General features: G+C 44.9%; 1 protein-coding gene across 3 annotated transcripts in view; it reads left to right on the top strand.

Annotated features, from left to right (window-relative positions):
* The first annotated feature begins 15144 nt into the window (after positions 1-15144).
* LPGAT1 (lysophosphatidylglycerol acyltransferase 1) overlaps positions 15145-20115 on the top strand; it is a 153923-nt gene continuing 148952 nt past the window's right edge. For all 3 annotated transcript variants that reach the window (XR_015878990.1, XM_088477550.1, XM_088477549.1), the window contains exon 1: positions 15145-15225. The gene's annotated coding sequence lies outside the window, so the exon portion shown is untranslated. The remainder of the gene's footprint in view (positions 15226-20115) is intronic.

Here is a 20115-nt window from a genome sequence, read left to right as displayed (position 1 = left end):
TGTCATATGGCAGGGATACAGGGCATCTGATTTATAATGGAGTCAGATGAGCTACTGTGCTATCACTGGTTCTACCCTTCTGTATGAATCAACCAATCCACACAGTGTATTTGTGCAAAGCAAATCTGTCAGTCTCCCTGTGTCGGAATGGGTATGTAATACTGGCAGTCGGGATGCCTCCTGTCAAAATACAGACAGCGGCATCCCGATGGTCAGTATCCCCACAGAGTGGCGTCCCTCCCCGCTGTGTCACCCGGTGTGGGGAGGGACGATATGCATGCGGCACAGCCGAAAAGGGGGCGTGAGCACATGGGAAGGGGGCGAGGCCACTTGGGAAGGGGCATGGCCTCATGGGCAAACCCCCGTGGTCCCGTTGTTACTGGGGGGCAGGGGCGGTGCCAGAAGTGCAAGCTGCCCCTTGTGTGCAGTGCCGGCCGGCTCCCTCACTTATTATACAGTGCAGCACCCGGCCCCTGTCACTGAGGGAGAGTCTGCACCTTGGTGACACCCGGGTGCGGCACGCACCCTCCTTGTGACGCCACTGTCCCCACAGGGGTTGGGTAAGTATACTTACCCCCACCCCTTCTCCGCCTAACCATTTTTGTAGCCTAACCCAGGTTAGTGCCTAAACCTAAGTCTCTCCCCTTCGTGCTTAAACCTAACCCCCCCCCCGGGGTGGCTAGCCCCCTTTAGCGGTGCCTAACCCCAACCTCCCCCCCTCAAACCTAACTCTAACCCTGCTATGCTAAGCCTAACACCCCCCCCCCCTTCCGCGGCTAACAGCTAAGACGCCCCCTAGCGTCTGTCTGTATTTCGGCGTCGGGATTAAGATTGGTGATGGGATTTGACGCCTATCTTAAGTGCCGTGTCGGGCTTTAGACCGGCTGCATGCCGTCCGCCAATCTGCTAACCACATCCCCATGTCTATTCCACGATTATTAGCACATAAACCCCTTACTCTCCCTTGTCTGGATACACAAAAAGGGGAACGACGGCAATAAAACTATTTTATCGCGACAAAAGTTGAAACTGACACAGCGCATGCGCACAGTGTAAGCTTCCGGAGCCGGCCGGGGGCTGCAAGACTCTGAAGATAGTGAAAACTACTGGGGCCAAGCTCTTAAAAGCTTCACTTTCTGGAGTTTGTTACATAGGGGTCAGATCATAGTCTCCATTGATAATAATAAGGTGCGATCCACAGTGCTAATTAGCACTTTGCCTGAGATTTTTGTGAAATATCCTGCATTCTGCCATTAGTATTTAGGAATACATAATTTTATATAAAAAGCAGTTTGATACACAGTTCCACAGTGCAAAAATGTTGTCTGATTCTTATATATTTAATAGAAAATCTATACATACATGCCTACCCTTCTGGAAGTCGTGGGAGGCTCCCGATTTTATGGGTAACCCCCCGCACCCCCAGAAGGGTAGGCACTTCTCCCGCATTCTGCCCACTTCCTAGTAAAGTGGGCAAAATAAGGAGAATTTTCTTGCGGACCAGAAGGTCCGTGAGTAGGGGGCGTGACCTAATGAAACGATTGAAAATTGTGCCATTTGACCCCACCCCCTTATTTAAATATGCATCGTTCACGGCAAATTGCCGTGAGAGGCGAGACTTAATGTCACAACCCATCCGGCCCCGCCCCCAACAACTCCAACCTGCTTCTCCTCCCCGGGAGGAAAAGGCAAATGTCGGCAAGTATGAATATATTTGGGAATGTATTCTTTCCTTGCTGTATCACTAATCGCACTGTTTTAAATAAAGTGTTCAAAAAACACCTTAAAAAGAAGCCCAAACTGGCAAATCATTAATCTGTTTAGCAATAAGACAGTTTCTAGAAAAATAGACATTCATTATTTCATCAGGTTATTATGCAGCCACACTGCCTGCTTTCCACTGGCTCATGGGTCCATTTCAGTAACAAGTGATGCAAAGTTAAGTAACAGTCAGTAAAATAACACTTCCTGTGCGTTTACAGCTAAGATCTGAAAAGAGGGCACAAAACCCTATCTAGTTCCTGGAGAAACACAGCATGACTAGGATCACTGTGCTGTACCTGCTGTAAGTAATTCTAGATTACCAATCTCATCTCTTATCTGCCATGGAAAGACAAGGCGTCATTACTGTCTGTGCACCTATCAGTTTCACACCTGCAAGTTTAATACCTTTACATGTGTCTAAACATATCAATGTACTGTGTATTCAGTTTCAATTGTAAGTAAGGGGAAGTTGAGATTTACCTCATGCAAAATTAACACATCCTTAGAAGTCAGAATTAAAACATAACTACAATGGACAGAATGAATATAGGAGGCTGTAGCTGGTTTCTGTTCATTTTCAAAACTTGCAATGTTTTCCAGTTTTGAGCATTGGCGGTATTTACTAAAGGTCTTTCGAAATGCAAATGCAATCTCCATAGGTTTCTGTGGGGACCACAAAAATGCCTAATTTATAAAGTTTGCTTGGCCCTTCGGGCTTTGTTTCACAATTTTTTTGGAGACGGATTCAAAGGTAATCACTGCAGTTTCTCAGACGGGTCTGAACCCAGAACCAAAGCTGGGTACACACTAGGTTGACAAGTCAACCTATCTGTGCCGGGCTTAATAGCTCAAGTGGGTGGGTATTTAAATTGCTTGTCCAGTTGAGCTGTCAATCACCGCCGGGTCCCCGCAACATGAGTACGAGTGATCGGATATGTCTGTAACATTTGTTACTGTTGCGATATACGGCGATAATAAATTAAAGTTATTGGTGGAAAACTCTCAAGTTAAATTTGCCCCCTTTCAGACATACAGCAAAAACCCAGATTTTTGGACGTGAACGTGCTTCAACCCAGGTTTTTACTATGTGTGAATAGAATCAACCCGGGTCGAAGTTTTGGGTCCATGACCCTGCTCTGTATCAGGGTTTTTCGCAGGTGAAACCCAGGTAGGCTCTAGTGTGAATGCATCCAACCCAGGTTTTAAGAAAACTTTCTCATTGGCTGTTCCGTGCACCTGCAGATGACATCAACTGCAGGCATTTGGGGCCTGATTCAGAGCCGCTCGTAAGCGGCCGCTCGTTCGCTCCGAGCGATGTTCGCAAATCTGTGCATGCGTATGGGTCGTAATGCGCATGCGCCAACCAGTCATTGCGGTCGGAAATCGAGCGCTCGCTAAATAGCGAGTGCCTGCTAATTTGAGTGACAGGATGAGGCGTTTGTGGGTGGTAACAGGGGAAGGTGCTTGAAAACGGGGAGTGGTGATCTGAACGCAGGCGTGCCAAACAGTCAAAACGGGCGTTTTAAGGGTGTGCATAATTAACAAAGCAGCGTCATCGACCACGTCACTTGGTTGTTTCTTAGCCTGAACTGTTCGTATGATTGCGGTAGGAAAATCCTACCACAAGCACTGCGAGCAGTTCAGATGCCTTTCGATGTACTCGATTAATCAAATAAATAGCGGAGATGACGTATGATGCGAGCGGCCAGGGGGCGTCTTTACAAAATAGCGAGCGCGTTTCGTTTGCTCGCTCAGACATAGAGGCGTCAATAGACCACAAAGAGCGAGCGCTCAATTTAAATAGCCGGACCCTTTTTCTGAATGAGCGAGCGCAAATAGCGTCCGGCTCTGAATCAGGCCCTTGGACCACATGGCTGGGGAGCAAATTAATATAATTCCGTATTATTTTATGTTTAACTTTTTATGTGAAAATTTTGTTCTGTATAGACCAATACTTTATAAAGGCTATATTCATAATTTTCTTATATTGTAATGTCAAAATTTATTAGTATTCAATTTAAAAAACATTGGAAACAAACTTTGTGGCCTTTACTCTAAAAAAGCTAATTTTCATATTATGTCATTACTGTGAGCAAAACAAAAAAAGTCCCCTTTAAATCCACACCAAATTCCAGGACAGACCCAGGTTCAGTGTGAACGTATCCGGCCCTGGAATTTTCTGGGTTTTAGTGTAGTGTGAATGAGGGTCTCAACGTTTTTTTTTGCTTCAAAAATTCGACTGTTTTTTTTTTTGCCAAATTACGCAACTTTCAAAACGAAATTTTTTTTTTTTTATTTATCATTAGGGGGGTTGTCCAAAGGGTTCTGAAAGAAATCCACACATTTTTAGTTAAAAATAGGGATATTGCATTTTTTTTTCTCCTGGTCTTAGGTGGAGAAAACTTTTCACCTGTTTTTGGCGAAAATCTGCCGTTTTCGCTGTTTTTTTTGGCGAAAATCAGCGTTTTTTGCTGGCGAATCCGGCACTTAGACCTGGGAATTTCCAGGGTTGATGGACCTGGGAAGTACCCATGTATTTCCTGGTCTTATGCCTGAAAGGGGTATAAATAACATTAAAAGTAATTGCTTTAAGTGAATTGGCTATTAAGATTGTAAGAATGTAGGAAAAAGGTTTTAATGCAGTTCATATCCAATTTTGTATCTGCACCAAATGCAGCCCTGGTGAGGAAAGCACAGCATTGTGACATCACAGCTGTGTCAGTGACTAAATGTACCATCATACACTGCAGCAGTACTGAACAGTGACTCTGTGTTCTCATCACCAACAAGATCCATGTAGTTTGGCTGGAGCAGCCAGTATTGGAATCTTGCCAGCGGTTCCAAAGAAGGTAAAATAGGATGATGTTAAAATAGTAATGCTTAGCAGTGTCTGTTACCCAGAGTATTCAAACCAGTTTTTCTCAACCTCAGTCCTCGGGGAACCCTAACAATGCATGTTTTTCACACTCTGTACTGGAAAACAAACACTTTTTTAAAAAGGTATGCAGTTTCTTTTGAACTATTATACCAATCCCTTTAAAAGATCCACGTGGTACTAATTATTATGCTTGTGATGTTGTGGGGAGACCTGGAAAACATGTACTGTTAGGATTCTTTAATGACTGAAGTTGGAAAACACTGATCCAATATTACTCCACAGGAGTCCAGGTATTGTTGCTTTCCAAACTAATACACACAGATATCATGTTGTTTTAACTTATTAGATTTAATGAAAGCTACGTGTTTGAAAGTGAACATGTACTTTAAGCTTTATTGTGAGACACACTGGCTAGTAAATTTAGTGTTTTTAATACAAGAGACGGAGGCCTTCATTCAGAGGCGGCCGTACGGTCTACGACCGCCTCGATGTTTGTCAAGTGCGTATGCGCACGAGGGAGCCGGCTCCTTCGTGCGCATGCGTGAGACTCGCTACGACCGACAGCGCCGGTCGTAGCGGGTCTCTTTCCAAAGGGGGCGAGCTGTCGATGTTGATTGACAGCTCGCCCCGTTTGGAAGGCGGGCCGGGGGGGTGGCAGCCCAAACGGAGGCGTTCCCATGTCAGTGGAGAGCTTCCGGCTCTGACAGAGCCAGAAGCTCTCCGGGGCTTACGACAAGTGAGACCCTACCCTAGGGTCTCGTCGTAAGCCCCCATCGCGACCATCACCCTAGCGGTCGTTAGAGCTGTGGGTGTAAACCCACAGCCTAACGACCGAAACAGAGGCGGGCGGTCAGGATGCAAGCGGCCGCCCAGTTTCTGAGCGACCGCTTGCATCCTTCGACCGCCTCTGAATGAGGCCCGGAGTCTTTTGGTGCAATTTGTTAATGGCAAGAGTCCAATAACACCATGGGTCGGTGGTTCCCAAACCTTCTTGAATCACGGCACCCTAGAGCAGAGGTTCCCAAACTCCATTACAGTCCAGGTTTTAAGGATATCCATGCTTGAGCATAGGTGACTTAACTAGTACCACAGTCAATTTGATTTAACCATCTGGACTCAATCATGGATATCCTTAAAACCTGGACTGTAATGGCAGAGTTTTTTTTTCTGGCAAAGAATAATAAAGTTAAATTGTGCTTACCTGCCATCCTTAGGTTGTTATATGGTTGTGGATGGGGTTGCACTTCTTTGTCCTCATGTTTTGATTGGCAGCCACCAGCATTGGTTTTATCTATCACATTGACCATAAATAATTTGATTTGGTCCTGGTTCACCTACCTGAGGCACCCAGTTTGGGAACCCCTGCCACAGGTTATTGCTATCTGTCAATATATAATTGTTTTATAGAAACATTTATTTAAAAGTTTGCTATATTTTGTTTTCATCATTTACATCCTTGGTCCTTACCTACTGCCATTGCATTAAGTGACCCTAGATTGCATTCAAAGCCTGATTGTGTTTTACATGCATTGGGCACGAGCAGTTCTTGGTTATGGGTAAACAGAGGACAATCTATTGACCCCAGTATATGGAGCAGGAAGCATTGGAAAAACAATGCCATAATGAAAATGCTCCTATAGCAAATGTTGTGGGTATAATTGGTTAGATCAGTGGTTCTCAAACTCGGTCCTCAGGACCCCACACACTTTCTTTTTTCCAGAACACCCAGCAGGTGCACAGGTGTGTAGATTACTCACCGACACATTTAAAAAGAGGTGGAGCTAATTTATTTCACTTGTGAATCTGTGAGGAGTCCTAGAAAACATGCACTGTTTGGGGTCCTGAGGACCGAGTTTGAGTACCTGTGGGTTAGATTAACATAAAAAAAGGCTAATATTGTGATGACAGTAAATAAGAGGCCTTAGAAAGGTTGTTTCAATGTCCCATGAGTCATGACCTGAAAAAATTGAATGGTTTTAATTTAATTTTGTCACTAAGGGCCATATTCAATTAGGCTACGAAAACCCGTTATCGGTGATACTTTATCACTGATGACGTAATTTTCACCATTTTTCACTTGTCCCCGTATTCAATTTCAAAGACTTTCCACAGGTGCCAGAAACCAGGGATAAGTTTTTACCATAGAATAGGTGACGAAAAAAAGTGCAGAATTGGGGTTTTGGAAGTACCCTGCACCCCTTGGAATGTCTCCCTAAGATATTCTGTGTAAATTTTTTTTTTTAAAGTTCAATAGGAAACCCCCAAAAATTAATTTTTGTTTTGGGGGCAAAATAAAATAAAATTGGGGACAAACTCTAAACTAGAGAAATAGACTCCAGGGGGGTTCCCAAGTATGTGGCAGGTGTTTTTTTAGAATGCGGTTGGTTGCGGCAGGTGGATTTTTAATGATTTTTTTTTAAAGTACTCTTTAGGGACTTAAAAATATGCTTTCTCCCATTTTCATGTACCACAAATTTGATGGGACTAGGTATTTCCCCCCCAAAAAGTTGCTAAATGCTATTCTTCACCACTTTGTCAAAGACGCATAAAAGCACCTGTAGATTAGCTTCCTGCAGCCGCCTAGTGGGCTTTTCTGACTGGTCGCATCAAATGTGACCATGTCAGGGAAAGCCCAGTCTTCTGTGGTCACATCTGATGCAACCACGCCAGGCAAGTGGTTAAGAGTAATTTGTGCCCATTTTACTACCATTTCTGCATCAGTTCAGTAGGTGATTTGTGTTACATCGTGCATCCCTATAAAAGTGCTAATTCACATCACAGCATTTTATTTGTTCTTTTAATATGTATTTTTTAAATTCTTGTAAAGAAAATTAGAACAGGGTACTCTATATGAAGTCCACAACGAGGTCTTCTGAAAGAAAGACACTTGAACGTCCCCAACATTCCCTGCTGGAAAAGCAGGACATTCCCCCCCCACAATTGTTAAGCTCACACTCCCAAACTGAAGGTTATATGCTGGAAGGGGCATACTTACTAAAGTGCAGGTTTTCAGAAGTGGAGATGTTGCCCATAGCAACTAATCAGATTCTACTTAACCTCTATCTAGCACCTAGAAGATAGTAGCTAGAATCTGATTGGTTGTTGCGGGCAACATCTCCACTTCTAAAACCCAGCACTTTAGTAAATATACCCCAAACTCTGAAAATACATGTTGTATTAAAGATGGTTTTTCTGCTTTCAGGCACACTGCTACGGGATTACAGCAATTCAATAATAATGTACAATGCTTTTAAAAGATTCCAAAGCAATTTCACCTCTTCCATGCACAATACTCAAAATTCTGATGTAAATGGAATGTTATTTTTGCTTTATTTTCAGAGCTGAAAGGTGGCTGTAAACTGTGTTTTGTTTAATGTAAAAACATGTATAGGGTAATTACACATGACAACTTCCTGAATTGCAGTTGGGAAAAAAAAGATATATAATTACAACGTGCCACTGCCTTTGAAATTTAGCAGCATGGTATTTCTGTAACTAATATCCAGTCTGCTTTAGAAAAAAAAAATATCAGCAGAAAAACAAAATGTTTGTTATTGGCTTTTACAAATCCCAGTCCAAAAAAAATCGAACCGGTTTTACATGTTTTCAACTGCCCACAGCTCACTGCTAGAAGTGTTTCCATGACGGCATAAACTTTACAACTGTAACCTTCTACTGTATGCCGTGGAAGCATATAATTTCTGAAGTGAACCTCTCTGGGCTTCATACTGTACCTCAGTAATACTGTAGCTAATTGTTCCCGAGTTGTGCACAGAACTAAATGCCTGTATGCAGAGTTGTATCCAGACCGACCCTAACCATGCGCACTGACACCAGCCCTATACTAGGTGCAAATGATGTGTCCCACAGGCGTATTTACGCGCACTCACAGAACTATGCACAGCTGGAAATACTGTTGGCATGCCTTCACTAACTGGGGTTACGTGAGAACGCTCAATTACAACGTAAAGAGCGCGACTTTGCATTACTTACTTGTGTATTCTCAGCTCTGGAGCAAGCGCCTTGTGAAAACACTTAACAATCTGATTGTTACTCATCTCTTCATGAGCCCTAAGGATGGCCATCCAATAGTGGCAACTTGTCTTTCTATGGCACGTAGATATTGTATGGTAATAAGTCACTGGTTTAACTATCAATGTTTACTTGTTGCGCAAGAAGCTGTGCTGCGAACACTGGGCCTGATTCAGAGCCGGACGCTCTGACAGAGCGCTCGCTCTGAATCAGGGCGTCTTTTTTTTTTTTTTATGGAGCAGCCTCCTGGCCGCTCGCATTGCCATCCACAGCTAATGCAAGCTGCCAGGATGATGGTCGCGATGGTCAAGACCATCGCGACCATCGGACTTGCAACGAGACCCTTGTGGTAGGGTCTCAAGGCCGCAAGCCCCAGAGAGCTTTCGGCTCAAACAGAGCCGAAAGCTCTCCCACTGACATCACTTGTGATGTCAGTGGAGCCGCCCCAAAACGGTAGGCGTTCTCATGGGAACACCTCCATCTGGGCAGCCATCCCCCCGACCTGCCAACACCAAAGGGGGCGTGCTGTCACTCAACATCGACAGCACGCCCCCTTTGGTGCGACACCCGGAGCGACGGACTGCCCGTCGCTATCCGGGTCTCGTGCATTGCGCACGACAGAGCCGGCTCCGTCATGCGCATGCGCTCTGGGCCACCATCGACCCGCTTGCGAGCGCATTCTCTGTGGCGACCATCGACCCAGTTGCGAGCGCATCGGCGCTTGCGACCGGGTCTGAATGAGACCCTATCTTTGTTGAAGATAAAAATCAAACCGTTAAAATAAAACAGTACTCAGACCTACCACTTTTTTTTTTTAATTATTTTTCTTTGCATTGAAAATCACATTACTTGTGTCATCTTTACTGCTGTGTTAAATTACTTGGAGAATTAATGTGTGTGTGTGTATGTATGTATATAATCATACACACACATCATATCACAGGGTATAGTAATCATGAATCAGTCACATAGTACAGCAGAAGCCATATATAACATCTTAGCACGTTTTATGTACCTGATGGCATGATGTTATATCAATACACTTTTTTTTTTTCATTTCTGCAAATACGGTGTGCTGGTTTATTTCTGGATATTCTGGAATATGCTTGCTGTAAATCTTTTAGTAGCGGCCAGCCCCGACTTTGCATGGGAGCAATTTAGAATTTACGCTGATAGTCTTTTCTTTAACCGAGATCCTATAAGATTGCCTTGTAGATGACATTAGTCCTTTTCCTCCTGACGTTAACACAAAAAGATTTAGTTTTTACATGACACGCAAAAGGGCCGCGTAAAGTTGCCCATGAGAAAAACAGTCACCACTTAGGTCAACTCCAGCCAAGTGCCTGTCCCTGTGCTTTATGTATTGTTGTGCCACAGTAGACAGACTCTTACCGGGAATTGGGCTCGTTTGAAATGAAAGAATTGTTTTATACACAAATGAAATAGGAACGGTATAAAAAGTTAAAAACTGACATTTTGTATCAGTAAACAGGGCTTACATCAATTTTTCTGTAGAAACTGGATAATACGTATCAATCTCTACATGGGATAAAATAAAGTGCCATTATTGTGATATATCATTAACGGTTTAGGGAGCATAAGCCAAGAAAGCGCTCAGAAGTCCATTTTTTCATTGACTTGCTTCACTAAAATCGTCACTGCTCGGCTACTTTTGTCTTACATTAATGTGTCATACACCCAAACCTTCCTCCACAAATACTCTATAGAATAGTGAGACAGACATCTACCAGGGATTTTATTTTATACTAACTATAGATAGATAACTAAGCTACCAGTGATTGAATACAAGTTTGAGTGAGCAGTACTTGTGCGCTCTCTTTCTTACCTTTATTATTATTCTCAGATTGTAACTGACCAAATTGCAAGTGTGTTATTCAGTGGTCACTCTTTTATATCTGCTGCTTAAGAACTACCATCTTCTGATTCCAACAAACCATACTGCCCTCCTAACTTCAGTAATAACATTCTCCTGACATACCCTAAAGCTGGGTACACACATCGTTAAGTGTGTACCCAGCTTTACGGTATGTCATGCGACGGACGACCTCACAGCCAACGGGCCGACATATCGGTTGGCAGGTACACATTACTCAATCCAGTGCCTGACCTCCCGATATGTCGGCACCAGCCGCATCCCGCTACATGGCGTCATCAGCCGTATTGTCAGACTGAGCTGCATGTAGGGACGATTTGACTGACGACCAAACGGGAACACGCTTGGTCGTTAATAGTGCGTACACACTGGACAATGTGTTGGCCGGATCAGACGACATATCGTCTACATATTGGCTAATGTGTACCCATCTTGAAACCAAGCAATTATGATGCTGAATTGGTAGCAAAATCTGCGTAAATTAGAGTTAAGAAAAAAAGTGTATTCCACCCATATGCAGAGCTGTATACGTCACGAGATGTGTCCAACTCCGCAACAGCAGTATACAGGTCATGTGGGCATTGCCATAACCTAACCGGTGTCTGTATTTGTGTGAACATGGTTTTATTGTAGCTGTCCCTTTACTCCCCCCTTCTGCCTCTCGAGTTATAAGCTCTATAAAGACACAAATACCAGATACTCGCAGTCTGCATTAGTGCATATCTATGCGTTCTTGTTCTGGACATACGCAGTTACATTTTGCAATTTATGCTACACAAACTGGCAGAAGTTACATTTAGCATCAGGCCCTACTGTATATATTGATGATCAAAAGATTCTTATATTTAATTTGTTTCCCACGCAGTTTCCCAAGGGAAAGGGGCTAGCTGTAGCGAGTCATTTTTACTCCTGGCTCACGCCACCGAGTCACTAGCCTAACTTCAATGGTTTTGAATGTAGATTTTCACACTACTCTGTTCTATGATATAGTTAAGATTACATGGCAGAGGGGGCTGCATATAAAAATTACAAAAAAAACCTATATTTTTACATATATAACAAAATCAAAAACAATCTCTCAAAACTGAGTTACCCAAATTATTTACAATTTACATGGCAGAAAAACGGCTATAAAGCGAACTTCACTCTGTAAAGTGCATCGTCATTTTGTTCAGTAATAGAACTAAGGGGTCTATTTACTAAGCAGTGTTAGGAGACAGAGTGAAAAGTGATAAGGTGCCAGCCAATCAGCTCCCATCTGTCATTTTTCAAACACAGCCTGTGAGATGGCAGTTAGGAGCTGATTGGCTGGCACCTTATCACTTTTCGCTCTGACTTCTAAGACTGCTTAGTAAATAGACCCCTAATTCGTAAACTTGAGATGCTTGTCATCACTGTGAGCTTCATCTGATCTCTCTTCATATAACAATTGGACCTCAGAATTATCAGTGTCTTCTCAATAGTTGTCATTACCTCCCCTCTAGCCCCGCACCAATAGATCGAACCTGTTGTCTTTCCTGCAACTAGCCCTACTCATGCAGTTTACAACGTAGATCCCTGTTCACCTCCTTCCAGTAGATAACCCACTAGACTTTAAAGCTGCCTACACATGAGGCCTGATTCAGAGTTCGGAATAGAGTGAGATATCTTTCTCAACTGTAAACCTGAACAAACCATATTACAATGCAAGGGGTGCAAATACATACATTTTTTTACATGTGGGGTAAATACTGGCTGATTTTGCATGTAGCCCACAAATACTGCACAGCTTTAGTTTTACTCTACAATTTAGATGTCAGTTTGAAAACGCTCCTCCCAAATCTAAATCTCTCTGCACATTTTAAATCTGCCCCATCTGCAGTGCAGCATGGCTTCACCAAGATGATCAGTTGAGAGATCTCACTCTATTCCCAAGTCTGAATCAGGCCCATGGTACGATCCGTTCAGTGAACAAAGGCCCTGATTCAGAGCCGGACGCTCTGACCAGAGCACTCGCTCTGAATCAGGGCCCACCTCCATTAAAATGGAGCGTCCTCCTGGACGCTCGTATAGCTGTGGGTCACCACCCACAGCATATACGAGCGTGCAAAAAGATGGTCGCAAAGGTCTTGACCATCGCAACTGCGAGTGAAAGCCTGCGGTTGGGTTTCCCAACCGCAAGGCCAGGAGTGATTTTGGCTCTATCAGAGCCAAAATCACTCCCACTGACATCACTAGTGATGTCAGTGGGGCCGGCTTCAGACGGTAGGCGTTCCCTTGGGAACGCCTCCATCTGGCAGGCACGCCCACCAAAGGGGGCGTGCTGTCAGTCACCATCAACAGCACGCCCCCTTTGATGAGACACTCCGAGCGAAGGAAAGTCCTTCGCTCGCCGGGTCTCGCGCATGCGCACGACGGAGCTCCCGCATGCGCAGTGGGGAACATCGACCCACTTGCGAGCGTACTGGCACTCGCGAGTGGGTCTGAATGACCCCCAATTTCCCTTGAACTTTCTGTAGTGCAGGACAAACGATATTGGGTGTACAGACTGAAAGATATCTTTCAGTGAAGTCATCCTGCCACATCTCTGAACAGGCAAATCTTGATGAAATCATCCAAGTTGGCATGCATGTATGGACGACCACAGATATCGTTATCGTCCATGTGGGAGCGCGCATTGTTGGTCGTTCGCTGCATAAAATGAACGATATCGTTCATAGATATCGTACCGTGTGTACGCACCTTAAAGTTACCTGCTTACCGAGCAGCTGAATCATTTGTTCCCTTTCAAATGTCATTACTAACTAGCTGATCTACTGGATTCCTTTCTTTCCTTTCTCGCCCTCACCACAAACCTATCCACCCTCCTTAGCTGCTGGCTAACCTACTAGAGCTCTCTCCACCAAGTTAACACCCCTTCTCCCCACTATTTTTATTTTGTAAACTAAACCACTAAATCCTTCTAACATTCTCCAAACCGAGGAGATGTATTAAACATTGGTTGATACTTTATCTCTCTCCAATCAGCTCTGTAATTTTACAGGATGTTTGAAAAATGACAGGAGGTGATTGGTTGGAACTTTTTAAGGATGGACATCGGTAGCCGATGGTTAACAACCATCAATGTTTCCGATTCAACGGAAGTACTTTTTCCATCAAATAGCAGGAATTTGATGGTTGCCAGCCATCAGATGCAGCTTTCCGATGGCTGGTTGTGGGGGAAGCACACATTGCTGCTCTGCATAGCAGCAGGAGAATAGATGCCGTACACATGCGCACAGCATGTTCAGTGTTAGGGGGTGCAGCCCAGCATCTCGAGTGTGACCCCACAGTTACATGTACAGGAGGCTCCGCACCCTTTTGACCTTAAGTGCAGATACGCGAAGCTATGACTGCTTCTATGCACAGTGTATCCATCGCAATGGTTATACAATCGAACAGTTGCGATGTGATGGCTACTTGTCATCGCATCGCTGTATTTGAGGTCAGAAGCCTGGCAACCATTATATTCCGGGCTTCCACTGTCCATCCCTAGCAGGGCCGGATTGGCCATCGGGCACTTCTGACACATGCCAGAAGGGCCGATGGCCTAAGGACCGGCTCGAGGAGGGGTGAAGGAAAAGACCCCCGCCCTCCACCCAACGGCACCGAAATCATTAAGATTTCACGGAGCCGGAAGGGGTGGAGGTGTGTATGGGCCGGCGGTGGCTGTGCCGAAAAGAGACAGGGGCATGCCGCGAGGCCAGCCCCCGTGACTCGCGGCACGCCCCCTTGCATTTACCACGCCCCCTCTATATGGAAGTGGAGGGCGGACTGCCAGGGCTGATATACAGCCCCAGTCCATCCCTGATCCCTAGTACTTTCTCTCTCCAAGCTTTGATACATCTCCTAGATACCTCCACCTTCTCCTCTTTACACTAAACTAACTCACTTTATTCCTCTCTCCATCTTCTCCTGACCAAGTTAACCCACTAAAGCTCTTTCCACTTAACTAACCCACTTTATCCCTTTCCAACTTCTCCCAACCAACCTGACCATAAATCCTTTTTCACCTTCTCCGCACCGAGATTACTCTCTAGATCCTTCTTCACACCAAGTTAGCCCACTTTCCTCTATCTCTACATTGAGCTAACCCACTAGATTCCTTTCCATATTAAACATGACATTCCAGGATCACGGTCTGCTCAGCCACTGGATCCCAGCAATACGCAGTGACAGCTCACAGCACCCACTGGATCCCAGCACAAATTCTTATCCCACTCACTCATGATGCCTCGGTGATGGAGCCTCCGGCTCTACCTCCCAGAAAAGTAAGTAATAGCGACTCTGCCCTGAGTGACCGGAGCACACAGAGATCTGTGTCCTCGTACATCCCACCTGTGGCACCGGGTCGGGCACCGACTAACGGCGAGCCCCACACCAGCCTCTACGGCCGGCAGCCGCCATTGCCCCGCCCTTCCCCCTGTGACACCAGAGGCGGGGAGTACGGAGCGGCTACGATTGGCCGATCCCCCGGCCGCTTCCTCCAATCGGCAGGCCGGCCTGTGGTAGTGCGAATAGCGCTGTGGGGGGATCTCAGTCAGTCAGCAGTGCTGCTGGGAGGAGGAGGTGGAGGAGGACGGCTCTCCTACCGCCAGCCCCTCCAACCGACACGGTCACACACCGGGGGGCCCCGCAGGTGAGCCGAAAACGGGGGATGCTCTGAGCCGGCTGGGGATGGGCGGTGGGGACCGAGGCGGGGCCGCTCAGAGCCGTTACTTGCATCTGGCTTTGCGCAGGCGCAGTATGGCTGGTCCCGTGTCCATCCGTCAGTCCGTCCGTCTGTCTGTCTGTGTGATAATGTGCATCACGTGTGTGTGTGTATCCTGTGTGCATGCTTGTGTCATATGTGACTGACTGTGTCATCTCTACCTCATCTATAACCTCATCTATACAGGACTCTGCCATCACCAACTCATATTATGTGTGATATTTATATACTATCTCTGATTATAATCTGTGTGATATGTACATAACCTAATCTATATTCTAGCTATACAGGGCTGTGTCATACCTTTTTATAACCATTCTATATGCAATAGCTAAATATACAGGTCTCTCATTGTATTTGATCTATAATCAATGTAATAACTATATATGCAAGACCCATACCTATCTAATAATTCTATAACAGGGCCCTCTTACCTCTTTGTTATCACCCAGGCTTGTTTTTACTATTCTTTTCCCAATTGTAAAGAGCAATGGAATATGATGGTGCTATTTAAGTAACTGTTAATAAGCTATGTAATTACAGGACTGTCATCCCTATCTAATTCTCTAGTCAATGTAATACCTATATGTACAGGACGGTATTATTATTATAAATCTCTATATCTATAATTCCCAATAATTCTATAGTGTACATATGTGGGGTTGTCTTCGCCATCTAATAATTCTATAATATATGTAATATCTATATATATATATGCATGTCTGTTATCTCTGTCTAATTAGTATGTAATATATGATATATATGCAGGACTCTCATAGTTTATAATTTCAAATCTATCCTCCGTGCGCTACAAGTTGCGTTGCACAATGTAAGAGCGCCGCGTTGCTTGATAGCGCCAAGCGTCTTGTGTGTCTTTTTCGCTTAAAATGCTTCTTATTCGCAAAGTGATGTGAATGAGACGCACAAGCAGCTACTGCTGATTCAAATGATATGCGGCATGCCTATATGCTGTGTGCGACTGCAGCTGTATCTACATGCAAAATGCTACATTACAGTGTCTGGGCCTGTGACACTGTAACAGGGATGGGGAACCACAGGCCCAGGGGCCGTATAAGGCCCCCGGAATCATTTGGTCTGGCCCTCGGAGCTTTTTTCTGCCAGCCTCATCTGGATAGCAGGGTGCCTATAATGGCACCCTCCGGCCAGAATCTATACAGTAGGCACGCCTGGAGCGTTCCTAGGATGCTTCAGACGGTCACACAGCTGCCCTTACAGCTCCCCGAAGCATCCTCAGGATGCTCCAGGCATTGCTGTAATCACTTGCGATTGTGGCCTGTCCCAGTGTGACATCACATGGAGGGGGCGTGGCCTGCACCAGGCCCGCAAATAATGTTCTATATATCAAAATGGCCCTTGGCAGAAAAAAGGTTCCCCACCTCTTCACTATAACGTAGTATTTCACATGCAGATACAGCCGCAGTAGCACACATAATATAGGCATGCCGCATATGAAGCTACTTGTGTGTCCTAATCGCATCTCTTGGCGAATAAGGGAAAAAGTTGCACGAAAAGACGCTCTCTGCTACCGGGTGTGATTAGAAGGGCTGTATAACGCACATGGAGGCTAATGTGTGTATATGTGTATAATATATATATATATATATATATATATATATATATATGTGTGTGTAATATATATTAATAATAATCTGTCAACACTGATAATTCTAGAACCTATGTATTAATAAATGCAGCGCTTTTGTTTTCTCTGAAGTTACAAGTTAATACAAGATTCAGAGGGGGCAATTCAATTAGAAGTGAAGAAATGTAACTCCTGGGATGAGTGTCCAGACCCATTCAGTTACCTGTGCTGTAATCCTGCAACTAGTGGACTTCTGCTCGCACCCTCTTAAGGTGCGAGCAGAAATCTGCGCTAGCTAGTGCCTTGAGGCTAATAGTAAAATGCCGTTTACCTCGACTAAGCCCCGAGCAATTATCGCGGTGATCTGCATCTCGCCACTTAAGTGGCTCATACACTGTGCGATAAATCAGGCGATCCGATGGATTGGTACGATTTTGCTGCTATATCGCACCGTGTAAGAGCATGTTATCGGATAGTGCGCGCACCCGTGGGGGTTGTACATCGCACCCCCAGATCTTACTGCAGGTTCAGTCGATCTGGGGATGTGCGATCCCATGCAGCACTATGCGGGTGGGGGAGGGGGAGACTGCATATCGGGCGGTCAGCCACCCGATCGCACCGTGTGGGGACCGCCCGATATGTCGGACGTCTGATCCCCCGTCACGTCTGACGGTGCAAATCGTACCGTGTATGGCCGTCATTAAGTGGGTTTACAATTGAAGACCTACGGGTACTTATCCTGGGAGCACATCTTGTCTCTTCTAATTGGACTCCCCACATACACTGGACAAGTCTTCAGATGCTTACTTTTATTCATTTGTGAAATTATTTAACTGATTATTCCGGTTTCTAAAACCACTTCAGTGCAACTATTGGGGTGCTCCATAAGGTGGAGCACCCCAAGACCAAGTAACCATATCTTATGTACAACAATCAGACAGCAAAGTATCCTTCCCAAAATGGTATGGATACTTTGCTATCTGATTGTTGCAGATAAGAGGTTCTATTTTTGGACTGTACCGTGGACTGACTTATCTTTAACATGGAGTGACAACAATAGTTTTTTATTTTGCTGTTTATATATGATGTCTGTGGTTCGTGTGATATATATATATATATATATATATATATATATATACACACACACACACAACTGTATTTCTAGCCCATACTGATTGTATAGTCTTTATAATATCTGTTTCATTCAAGACTCTTTCATCACTATATATATATTTTTTTTTAAATCATTGCAATATCTTTATATACTCTTGTCACTTTATTAGGTACACTAATGGGGAGTTCAATTTAAAGCATTGTGCCGCGATGCCTGGCTGCGCACACCGGGTATTTATGGTAGTACCGATATCACAAGTTTTACCTTGCTCCTTTATGGGGTGTGAGGGAAAACTAGGGATGTCGGAGGATGCAATGTTCCGGCATGGCACATCGAGTCTGTCAGGGAATTGAATCTCTGGAATGATTGTTGATTCTAGATTGGGTTATTTGAGTATCTCATGCACTGCTGATCTAGGCTTTTCAAGCACAATTATTTAGAGTTTACAGAGAATGGTGTGTTAAACAAAAAACATCCAATTATCATCAGCGTGGTGGGAAAAAATGCCTTGTATATGAGAGGGGGCAGAAAGGAATGGCCAGACTAGTTCAAGCTGACTGGAATGAAACAGTATCTCCAATAACTATGTTACAGCAGTGTATGCAGCAGAGCATCTCTGAATTCCAGCAGTTTGAACCTTGAAGTGGAAGGGCTACAGTAGCAGAAGATCTCATCAGCTTCCACTCCTGTCTATTAAGAAAAGGAAACTCTGGGCCTGATTCAACTGCACTCAAGCAACTGTGCAATTCTGTCCATCTCAAATGCAGCAGGAGGTGTCTGTAGGAAATGATGGTTGCTCCTTTGGCCAGGCTGCAGTAGCTGAAGCTTACCGCAGCCTGGCCAGGTCCTGGCAGTTGTGAGGACAGAAAAATCTGTGTCCCAGAAAAAGGAAGCGACATAACACGCCAGCCACGCCCCCCCAAACGGCACAGCATGTTAAACTTCGCAGAAAGGGTCCTGTCCATGCGCTGACCCTAAACCATCGGGTTAGCGTTCATCTGTGAATTAGGCCCTCAGTCTGCAATTGGCACAGGATCACTAAAGCTGGGTAGTAGAAGATTGTAAAAACGCTGCTTGGTCTGACGGATTTTGACGTTTTAGCTGTGACATGCAGCGTAAGCTATGTGAATCCATGTATCCGTCATGTATTGTGGTGTAGGGAATAGTTTCTTGACACATATTAGGCTGCTTAATGACAACTAGGCATTGCTTATATGACACTGCATACCTGTGTATTGCTGACAATGTGCATCCCTTTATGGCCACAGTCTACTCCCCTTCTAATGGCACTTACAATGGCACGTTATCCTATTGGATGTCACAAAGCATACATCTCAAGCTCTTTCCTCGACCATGCCAATGAGCACAGTGTACTCCGTTATCATCCACAGTCATCCGATTCCAATCCAATAGTATACATTTAGGATGTGGTGCAACTGGTGATGTACAGCCAACAAATCTGCATTAACTGCATGATGTCAACATGTTTCCATCACCTTGCTGAAGTCATATGCCACAAAGAGTTAAGGCTGTTCTGGGGGCAAAATGCTATGGTAACCAGATTCAAATAAGGTGTAACTAATAAAGTGGCCAGTGAGGTTTTTTGTTTGTTTCTCTCAGTAATCTCAGTGGACACTACAATTGTGTGCTATGGTTGTGATCCAGTATCTCCAATTAACCCTCGCACTCAATAGAGGTGCATAGGAAAATCTACAATGGTGGGGTACTGCATTCCTCCACGAAGTGCCCCGTCGCACACTGCAGAGCATTGAATATGGGCCAAAAAGTGTAATTCCGGGCACACATTGGACGATATATCGTCCAAATCCGGTGGTTCGGATGACGTATCGCGCACAGCGGCCAGTGTGTACCCACTATGTTGCTGACTATGCGCACTCCTGCGCGTTGTCAATAACATCGCCCGTCAGGCCAGCATGCAATAATGTCAGTGTGCCCCCCGTCATCGCTGACTGCATCGGCAAGTGTGTATGTACTTGCCGATGCTGGGTCCCGCCGCATGCATTATCGCACTGAGGGCCTGATTCAGACCCAGTCGCAAGCGCTGAGCGCTGGCAACCGGGTCGATGGTGAACCCAGAGCG

Source organism: Taudactylus pleione, unplaced genomic scaffold (assembly GCF_031769625.1).
Source record: "Taudactylus pleione unplaced genomic scaffold, aTauple2 ptg000201l, whole genome shotgun sequence".
NCBI classification, from domain to species: domain Eukaryota; kingdom Metazoa; phylum Chordata; class Amphibia; order Anura; family Myobatrachidae; genus Taudactylus; species Taudactylus pleione.
Note: the sequence above shows the minus strand (reverse complement) of the source record. Positions and strands in the feature narration are given on the sequence as shown.